The sequence below is a fragment of the Pan paniscus genome, chromosome 1 (genome assembly GCF_029289425.2).
Source record: "Pan paniscus chromosome 1, NHGRI_mPanPan1-v2.0_pri, whole genome shotgun sequence".
Taxonomy (NCBI): Eukaryota; Metazoa; Chordata; class Mammalia; order Primates; family Hominidae; genus Pan; species Pan paniscus.
Genome location: NC_073249.2, coordinates 158684240 through 158694940, shown reverse-complemented (window position 1 = coordinate 158694940; position 10701 = coordinate 158684240). Strand labels below are relative to the sequence as shown.

Genomic DNA, 10701 nt, shown 5'->3' with positions numbered 1-10701 from the left:
CTTAGTCCTCACTTTCTCACCTAGAAATCACTTTGAAGAAGTCACTTAACTTCCATAATTTCATACTTGTTTAAATTTAAAACTTTTTCTCCAGTAACAGCCTCACAGAGGACAGTAGAGATTTAACCTTGAACATCTAGCATTGAGCCTGCATAGGAGATGCATAATCAACGTTTCCTTCTCTATACCTAATGCCTTTGCTGAGTTACCTTCATCCAAAAGAATGTTCCCATTGCTAACTCTTGTCCTGATCTTTTCTTACCACTCTTCCACTCCAAGAGGTTGTCTCCCATACACCTCTGCTCCCATCTTAATATTCTTCCATTTCAAAATATTTTAATTTACATGTTGCTATGTTTATAGTCAAATATAATTAAATCATGCCTGTGGGCACATTCTCCTAAGGATGCTAAGAATTTTCCACATCTTCTATTTTAGGACTTTCTCCAATTGCTTCAGTGCTGATCAGCATGCATTTTTGTACTCATGGGGCGTACCCTCATCGGGATTCATAAACCTCTGAATTCCATGGGTGAGCTTCAGGGCTTCCATTGAAATATGAATACTAAATGTGCAAATGGGGTCTATGCATATTTGTCTCCCAAGGTTAAAGTCCTTGACCTGAAGTTAATAACCACCGTCCGGAAGTAATGAAAGGCCTGTGGCTAACATCCACGGACGGGGTCCTTTTTCTGAACACTCAGCCCTGCCACCTATGCTTCTGGGCTTCTACGCTCTCTCTGGAACACAATTCCTCCTTTCTATTCAAGTCCAAGAATAATAACTACTCACTCTTATTTATTTATTTAGAGACAGAATCTCAACCAGGCAGGAGGGCAGTGGCGCAACCTTCTGGGCCCAAGCAGTCCTCCTATCTCAGCCTCCCAAGCAGCTGGGACTACAGGGGCATACCACCACATCCTGATAATTTTTGTATTTTTTGTAGAGACAGGGTTTCACCATGTTGCTCAGGCTGGTCTCGACCTCCTGGGATCAAGCGATCTGCCCGCCTGGGCCTCCCAAAGTGCTGGGATTACAGGTGTGAGCCACTGCGCCCAGCCAACTATTCACTTATATTGAGCATTTACTATATGTATCCAGCACTTACTATGTAAAAGCCTCACATACACTATTGTAGTTTAATCCTTACAACAACCCTATAAAGGTAGTACTACTATTGTATTTTATAAGTGAGGAAAATGAAGTACAAGGAAGTTTCAAAAACTTCCTTGCCAAGGGTCGCATAATTTATAAGCAGCAGGCCAAACATTCATAATTTATGATTCAGCCCAAACACTCTGGCTTGAAGGTACTTAACCCAGTGCTGGAGTTGTCTCTCCAAGCTCTTTCACTTTCTAGAAAAAAATAAGACTGCCCTTGGACTGTTTCTTTGCCTTCACATTGTAAGTGATCACAGATTCCAACGTCTTTAAAACTCCACCTTTGACTCAATCAAAACATTTCCTTTTCCGTGAGTTAATCATTTCCCCTTCTATGTTTATGGACTCCTTTGGGTACTTAATGCACTGAACACACTGGTGTAATTTTTTAATTCTCTCTCCATGAATTAGACTGTGAGCTCCTAATTATTTTGAGTACACATGGAATATTTACTGTGCCTGGAATTGTGCTAAGGATATAACAATGAACAACACAGTGTCCCTGCCTTTAAATAATTCACTCTTAGGCCAGGAGTGGTGGCTTACGCCTGTAATCCCAGCACTTTGGGACTTTGGGAGGCCGAGGTGGGCAGATCACAAGGTCAGGAGTTTGAGACCAGCCTGACTAACATTGTGAAACCCCATCTCTACTAAAAATACAAAATTAGCTGGGCGTGGTGGCACACGCCTGTAATCCCAGCTACTCAGGAGGCTGAGACGGGAGAATCACTTGAACCCGGGAGGCGGAGGTTGCGGTGAGCCAAGATCACGCCACTGCACTCCAGCCTAAGCAACAGATCGAGACTGTGTTTCAAAAAAAAAAAAAAGAAAAGAAAAGAGAAAACTAAACAAAAGAGGGTTATGATGGTTTCTGAAATTGTATTATGAAGAATAAGGACTTATCTTTATTTCTTAAATCCTGAGCAAAATGCTAGCATGTAGTACAAGTCCCAATAATGCCTATCGAATGAATGAATGAAATTGGGAAAGGGTTTTCAGATACTGAACTGCTAAACTGAAAGATCTACCATCCCATCATGAAACTCTTTGAGGTTATTTATACACTGACTCACCTAAAAACTGCTTCCTGTGTTGGTGTCTATGATACATTTTTTAATGTCAGACTAAAAATACACTTCCAGTACACCAACCCTGTCTGCCTACCTAAGGAGTAGAAATGAACACAAGGTCGCATGTAACAAAAGAAAAGAAAATTCACTCATTTCAACACTAAACTCACCCTCTAACAAGAGCATCTGTCTTGACTGAGCACTATCTTCTAGAATGGTTTTCACTTGAGGGTCTCTGAAGTCATCTATTTACAAAGCCAAAGGATACCAATGAGATTTTTTATAAAGCCAGAGAATCTTAAGTGAGTCATGGACTCTCAACTTCAGACAGTTAGAGTAGATGGGACCTTAGGGGTCATCTAGTATAATTTCCCACTCAGAACAGGAAGCACTCCATAGCCCTGTCAATAGACTCACGGTGGGATCAAGGCACTGGAGTCCTAACATCATGTACACTCATAGCCTCTCGACTTCCCAGCTGGGAGACTGGCAAATCATGTAAACTCTGTCATCCTCAGTGTCCTCACTCTGCCAGATACAATTGTTCCGATGATCAGATGAAATAAACGTTGTCTTAATTAGCGAACATTTGTTTGCAAGTAACAGGACTTCACCCCCACTAACTTAACCAGAAATCAGCTGGAGGGATACAGCAGTGCTTTAGGAAAATCAAGGGCAGAAAATGCTGAGAAGCTGGAGGGTCTGAAACCAGGAATAGAAAGCTGTCAGGAGCAAAGTCAACTCTTATAGTCTATTGTAATTATACTAATAGTCTTCATCTCCATTTCGTCTTTGCATCTGGTCTTCCCACTCTGCCAGTCAACAATCACGGCTTCTCTGTGCACGTGTAGAATGATGACTGCCCAGGTGGTTCTCATGGCTTTTCAGTTTAAGTGCTAATAAAGGTAGATCTCGAATTACTGAAACGCAATTTCTTATAAGAGAGAATTTGATTATTTCCCCTTTGGCCAAGGGACCACTGCTAGTCTGATCAGTTATGGCTTGGGGACTGATCATATGGCCAGTTGCCCATTCAGTAGAGGTGGTGGAACATGCTGAGGGAGGGGGAAGTTAAGGCCAAGTTCAGGCCAAGCAAATGACTGGCAACAAAGACAAGCAACAGCATCTCTAGTGCGATGGTACTTTGCAAAGAAAGCACTGCCCCATGCCAGCTATCACTGTGGCCATCCTTATGATCCTTACCAACCATCTTCTGCTTGACCACTACCAGTAACAGGCTGCTCACTACTAGTAGAGGCAACCTTTTCATTGGCAAACAACTTCAGCTATTAGAACTCTTTTCCATGTGACAGCAACTTAAGATACTAAACTGAAATATTTGTAATCTTCTCCCAAGCCTTACCTTTAATGAAGGCATAATCTTGCTTGTTAGGTCAAGCCTGGGCTTTTCTTTCTAGTCAAAATATGAATAATGGGCAAAGCAAGATGTTGAGGAAAAGCTGAGTGTTGGGAGGGAAACTGAGGCAGGGCTTGCATAATGTCTTCGGGAATGTGTCTAGACTTGCTGGTTCCTTACTTCTAGCCCTCATAGGCTCCTAGGCTCCTATTCCCATTATCTCAAGTAGCAGAACATGTTCCATATAAATGCTAAACCATCACAGCTGTAGATCATGCGCCTGCTCTTTTGACCTCCACATTTTCACCACCTGTTTCTTTGTTGGATTACCAATAAATAGTGTGGGCTCCCAGAGCTCGGGGCCTTCGCAGCCTCTGTACACTAGTGATGGCCCCTGGTGTCCCAACTTTCTCTCTCAAACTGTCTTTTTCTCAATCCTTTGACTCTGCTGGACTTTGTCACCCCCACAACCTTGTGTTGGGTCTGATCACCCCAACACAAGAGAGATAGATTCACTATGCAATTATTTTAGCAAACAACCTGGACCAATACAACAAAGCCAGAACCTTTTCTTCCTATAAAGAATTACTACTATCTCTCTACTAACACCATTACTAATAACTCACTAAAGCAAAAGAGGATCTGGAACTGTTTCTAGCATCAGTGTGTAGAAATAGGTAGGGTTGGGGAAAATGGTTTTTTCCAACGTAGAGTCCCTAGCACTTTTGCAAGCAGAATTCTGCCTTGCTCTCATTTAACTTCCTTTTGCTTAGAAAAATATAATCCAGAAAATAATCTTAATTTTTTTAAGTTAACCAAGATAAAGGTGTGAATTCCCCATAAAAGAACCTCACAATAGCTATGTTATGACCAGCTGGCATTTAAATACTGAAAGACCCAGTTAGAAGAGGAGGTGAAAACAAAAAAATACCTTCTATACATTGGGGGCACCATTATGGGATGTGCTGCTTCTGGCTTCTCTGCTCTTCACATTAGTCAATGATGTCACCAGGTTTTTATTTTAGTAATCAGGATATACTTGTATGGATGCAAAGAGAATATCCTCATTTATATTCTAAACTCAGAGCAAGAAATGAGACACGTAGGTGATCTGCAGCTGTGGCACTATAAACAGGGCCAGCCTACCACCTAGTCTAGATTCTAGACTGCACTTCATTCCCTGAAATACTGATTGGGAGGTTTTTAAAAATTGAAAATATATCATTTTAGAAAGACCAGTGCATCTTCTGTGCAAGGATCTTAGAGTCCGCCGTTTGGTAGAAGGCTGACTCACCTGTATGGGGTGGTGCACGTGTTGTTAGGTACCATCTACCTATCTACACCACTGATGTACAACGAGGAGATCCTGCCCTGGCTCCAGCCAGCTGTGCCACCGTGGGCAAGTACCACAGAGTTCAAGCTTTCTCCAGCTGCTAAATTAAAGGATTAGTGCTTTAACTTGGGTCAACCACCCATTTGCAAACCTGACAAGAACCACAAACACTCTTACTTCAAAAATGCATATAAGCAAATACCACTGAAATTTAATGTAGAGTATCAAGGGGTTCTCTTAGCCCTTACACTCCAGTCTAAACTGCTTGGTTGATGATTATTAGACCAGCAGCCCTCTAGTATTCCTTTCAGCACTCCAAGCTAAAATAAAACAGCTGATGTTTAGTAACAATTTCTGCAAATTATTCAACACCATAGAAGAGTGTTTTGTTAAGACTAGAGACTAATTTAACACAATCTACTCAACAATGTTAAATTGACCAGTAACCAATAGATGACTAGAAGAAAGTGTATGTAACTAGGTATACCAAACTATAAATACTAATTTTAAAATCTTGGAAAAGTTTTGGAGGAGCCCTACTGTTTCTGAATTGGAATTTTTCATTTGCAAATACTTAACAAAACCCACCAAGCCAGATAGAGCTCTATAGCGATATCTATGGAGGAGCCTTATAATGATGTTGTCCAAGTAATGTGCTTACCAATAATCACACTCAAAGCCAAAGGTTCCCATGCTCCTGCCAATATAAACATGCTCACAATGGTCAATTCCAAAGGAAGAGCTGTCAAGATGTGCCTGAAGATTTCCTCAAAGGGAGAGATAATTCATGAGCAAACAAACATCATGTCCCTAATCTTCTCTATCCTGGGGTAAACAAAATATAGTTTTCTCCCATGATTTCAGTTGCTTTCTATACCAAGTCAGTAAGTAAAACTGATTCATACTGGTAACTTCCAGGTTCCAGCCTTGGTTTGAAGGGGCACACAATTCAATAAGAATAAAGGAGACTGGCCATGTAAGCCCATCTTGAATACTGACAACTTCCGTACCATTTACCTAACACTACAAACCCTACTCCATTTAAGTCTCTGAGATCTTTTTGCTGTATTTTGAGCTTTTCAACTTACCTTTTTTGGTGGGAGAGGAGGGAGGAGGAGAACAAAGGGAGAATTTGAAGTTTTTATTTCTGTTTGCATTGACTCAAATTGTGGTAAAGAAACTTAAAAGGTAACTTTAAAATTCTAGTGACACTAGCCAACAATGAAAACTATCTAATTAGAATGTTAGAGGTTTTTTTTTGTTTGAGACAGAGTTGCTCTGTTGCCCAGACTGGAGTGCAGTGGTGCGATCTCGGCTTGCTGCAACCTCCACCTCCCAGGTTCAAGTGATTCTCCTGCCTCAGCCTCCCAAGTAGCTGGGATTACAGGCACACGCCACCATGCTGGGCTAATTTTTGTATAGACAGGGTTTCACCATATTGGTCAGGCTGGTCTTGAACTCCTGACCTCAGGTGATCCACCCACCTCAGCCTCCCAATGTGCTGGGATTGCAGGTGTGAACCACTGTGCCCAGCCAAAATGTTAGATAGTTTTAACACAGGCTATAACATAGTCATAAATTAAAGAAGATATGGTCATAAATGAAAGAAGACCTCTTTTTGGTGGGAGTAGTAGTAGGGGTGGGAGAGTAGAGTTATACATTTCTTCTTAGCAGTTGCTTCAACATATTTTATTAATAAGAACTATCTGCTGAAGCACAGAAATACAATTATGTGAATATCATACTACCAATGGCCTGTTCCATCATAGCAAGGATAGTTCTTATAGTGTATAAAATCCTCTGCCCCATTCACCTCTCTTTATGGAGCTTTCCTCAGAAGCATCAGAAAACACAGAATTAAATATCACAATTCTTGTTGAAGGCCAAAAATTAGTTCCCAGAAGGATTCTTTGACTTTCATCCTTCTACAAATTCACCCATCACCATTGTAGATAATGTGAGGGGTGAATTTGTAGAAGGATGAAATTCAGAGAATTGTTTATGATCAATAGATTGTTCCTTTATTCCAGTTGTCTTCCCTTGATGTCCACCTAACATTCCCTAATAAATGGACAAATGGAAAAGCACAATTACTCTGCCAAAAGTCAGTCAACATTCTCCCAGGACACTCAGCCATCTAACTTGAAAACTGACTGGTAATAATATCATTCTAATTACTTTAACTAGAAATTTGTTATACAGAAATGCTTTCAGTGTGGGGAAAGAAAAATCACTTGCCACTTACAGAAAGAATTCTGCTTCATGTGACCATTTGCAATAATGAAACAAGTAAGACAACACTGGGTTCCAGTGTACAGCACAAGGATCAAGGCGAAACATAATGCTTTCATTACATAAGAATAGGACTGACATTATTCTGGCTTTCCCCTACCCTTCATCATTTACCAATATTTTTTCAGTCTCAGGAATTTTTCAACCCCTGAAACTCCTAGATTTACTAGTCAAGACACAGTTATCCATCTTGAGGCTTTCTGCCAATGGCTCTAGTGCTTCTATTTCAACAGCTTATAGATTTGAAAGCTGGAAAGAGAGATATGTAAACAAATTCTCTAACTTTGATCTATGCACCCAGGTTTCTCAAAAGAAGCCCTTGGAGAGTCTGGGGTATACTAAGTATATGACTTGCAGTTGTAATCATTAGAGTGACAACCCATTTCCAGTGAGTACCATTTTAGCCAACCCAAACCTTTCTTTCCTAATGCATAGAGTGACTTTTTAAAAAATGGTATATTTGGGAAAGTATTTTAGAATGGCATGTTAGCAAAACAAAAACACTCTAGAATATATTTTCAAATAACAGAACTTGGCCTTACCAAGAGGTCTAATACCATCAGGTAAATAATCATTTTTATCAGTGATTCATAATACATCCAGACTCTAAATGTTAAGGCTGACTTTTTTCTGACACTCTTCTCTGCCTATTCATACTCCATTTCCTAACTCCTTTAGAGTAAAAATTGAAATCCCATATCCCTAACAACTAGACAGAAGCATCATGTTTACATCCTGACAAATTCATTAATTCTGTACCTCTGAAATATTTAGCAAAAAGCCAGCACTGACTCAATCATAGATTTCCACAGACAGGTCTGTTCATATTTGTAATTGGTATTCACTGAAAGGTCAATGACTCCTGTTCCCAAGCATCTATGAGTCTCTAGATTTTCTTAATTGGCCTCTTTTCCTCAGCTCTTACAGACTATTGTTTTAAAACTACCGCCATTTAGAAGTTGAACTCCGAGTGAGGGGAAAAACAAACAAACAAGCAAACAAAAAAAACACTTTTTGATTCCCACTCCACTCATAATCAACGTAACACAGACTACTTCTGACCTAGATGTGATGGAAGGAGCGGGGCACAAAGTTGGGGGAAGTTTCTCCACACACCAAGCAAGCAATCAATCACTTCCACAGCAGACATCAGCTGGGTGTCCAAAAATTCAATTTTGACACCACTTACCTGGAAATAGCATCAAGTCTCATAGGTTGAAAGCTCAGTCCCATAAGACTGCTCCCCACTTCAGATGCCCATCGAAAAAACAGGTTGTGGCCTGTTATAAATACGCGTTCCCATGTCCCTCCTCCTTAGGATTGATTGATTTGCTACAGAGGCTCACAGAACTCAGGGAAACACTTAATTTATGCACATGTTATAAAGGATATGACAAAGGATACACATGAACAACCAGATAAAAGATTCATAGGGTAAGGCATGTGGTATGGCAGGGATCCCTGACCCTCTGGCAGCAGACAGGTACCAGTCAGTGGCCTGTTAGGAATTGAGCCACATAGTAGGGGGTAAGAGGTGGGTGAGCAAGTATTATAGCCTGAGTTCTGCCTCCTGTCAGATCAGCTGGCATTATATTCTCATAGGAGTGGGACCCTATTGTGAAGTATTCATGCAAGGGATCTAGGCTGCATGCTCCTTATGAGAATCTAATGCCTGATGATCTGAAGTAGAACCGTTTCATACCCAAACCATCCCCCATCCCCTCATCTGTGGAAAAAGTGTCTTCCATGAAACCGGTCCCTGGTGCCTAAAAAGTTGAGGATGGCTATGATAAGGCACAGAGCATCCCTGTCCTCTCTAGGGTGCCATGCTCCAGGAACCTCTGCAAGTTCAGCTGTCTGGAAGCTCCCAGAACCCAGTCTTTTGGAGTTTTTATGGAGGCTTCATTACCTAGGCATGACTGATTACATTATTAGCCATAGGCGAGTGACTCAATCTTTAGGCCTCTTCCCTCCTGGCTGTTGGTGGGTGGGGCTGAAATTAGTTCCCCACCCTTCTAATCATGCCTTGGTCTTTCAGGTGACCATTCTGAAGCTATCTGGGAGTCCCCAGCCATCAGTTGACTCATTAGCATGCAAAGAGGCATTCCTATCACTCAGGAGATTCCAAGAATTTTAGAAGCTGTGTATCAGGAAATTTATTATTATAAAGTACCTTATAATGCCATCATTTTTCTCCCAAAGGCACTGGCTTGATTAAATTCAGAAATTAAAACAATGGCCAGCTTCTATAGTGTAAGTCAATGCTTTTCTAGTTTTCTGAGGGTTTGGAAACTCAAATCCTAGCTAAAACCTGTATCACTTTTAAATTGAAAGATTTAAAGGGAATAAACATTTAACCCCAAGTGACTAGAAGTCATTTAAAATATGTAGTACTTAGATTATTTTATCTACTCAAAGACTCTTCAAAAGTAGATGAAAACACTAACCAGACATATATTATAAACCCAAGCTTTAATTTCAGAGCCCAAACATGAAATCTCTTCTCATTGTTTGAAATCTGAAACTCATTTCAAAGACTGCCACGGAAAGTTAAAAAAAAAAAAAAAATGGATTGGTCTTGACTTTTCCTTACATATGAAGTAATATTGTTACAGGTGAATCTCTGATAAGCAGGAAGCCATCATGTGTAATAGGATCTTGTTTGCCACATTCCCAAACTCTTCTCTGAAGTCCTGGTTCATTGCTGTCAGAAAGGAATCCAAAGTAATGATAAACAATATAAAAAGTAGAGAGTCTCATGCATTCTTAATACCAAAATCAGAGAGAAATCTAGACCTGATGTGCCTGTTATACTAAAACATGTGTGTATATGTATATTGCTGAATATATATGACATAATATATATAATCTGTATAATCAATGCCTTGCTCAGTGTCCATAAGCAAAGGTAGAGAGGATAAATTTAAGGAAATGAATATTCCCACAAACACAACATGTAACTTCTCATATAATAGTTAGCAGCTGGCCAGGCATGGTAGCTCACGCCTGTAATCCCAGCACTTTGGGAGGCCGAGGCGGGCGGATCACAAGGTGAGGAGATTGAGACCATCCTGGCTAACACGGTGAAACCTCATCTCTACTAAAAATACAAAAAAATTAGCCGGGCGTGGTGGCAGGCGCCTGTAGTCCCAGCTGCTAGGGGAGGCTGAGGCAGGAGAATGGCATGAACCCGGGATCGTGCCACTGCACTCCAGCCTGGGGGACAGAGCAAGACTCCGTCTCAAAAAAAAAAAAAAAAAAAAAAATTAGCAGCCAAAATGTGTTGCTGCTACTCATGAAAAGTATTTTTTGGTGTGGTTTTCTTGATAGCTCTATTAAGAAAGTTATTTTATACATTTATCAAAGGAATAATTAGTGGTCCATCTTATTAACTTTTTAGTATGCCCCCTATTAAGTGCTAGTTCTCATGTAATAAGAAAATTAAGGATTATTTTTAAGACAGAAAGCTTGAGTACAGTATTTTTGTAG

General features: G+C 40.4%; 1 protein-coding gene across 3 annotated transcripts in view; it reads right to left on the bottom strand.

The window, feature by feature from the left end:
- Nucleotides 1-10701, bottom strand: part of WLS (Wnt ligand secretion mediator) — a 134066-nt gene that overhangs the window by 78274 nt on the left and 45091 nt on the right. The gene's annotated exons all lie outside the window — the stretch shown is intronic.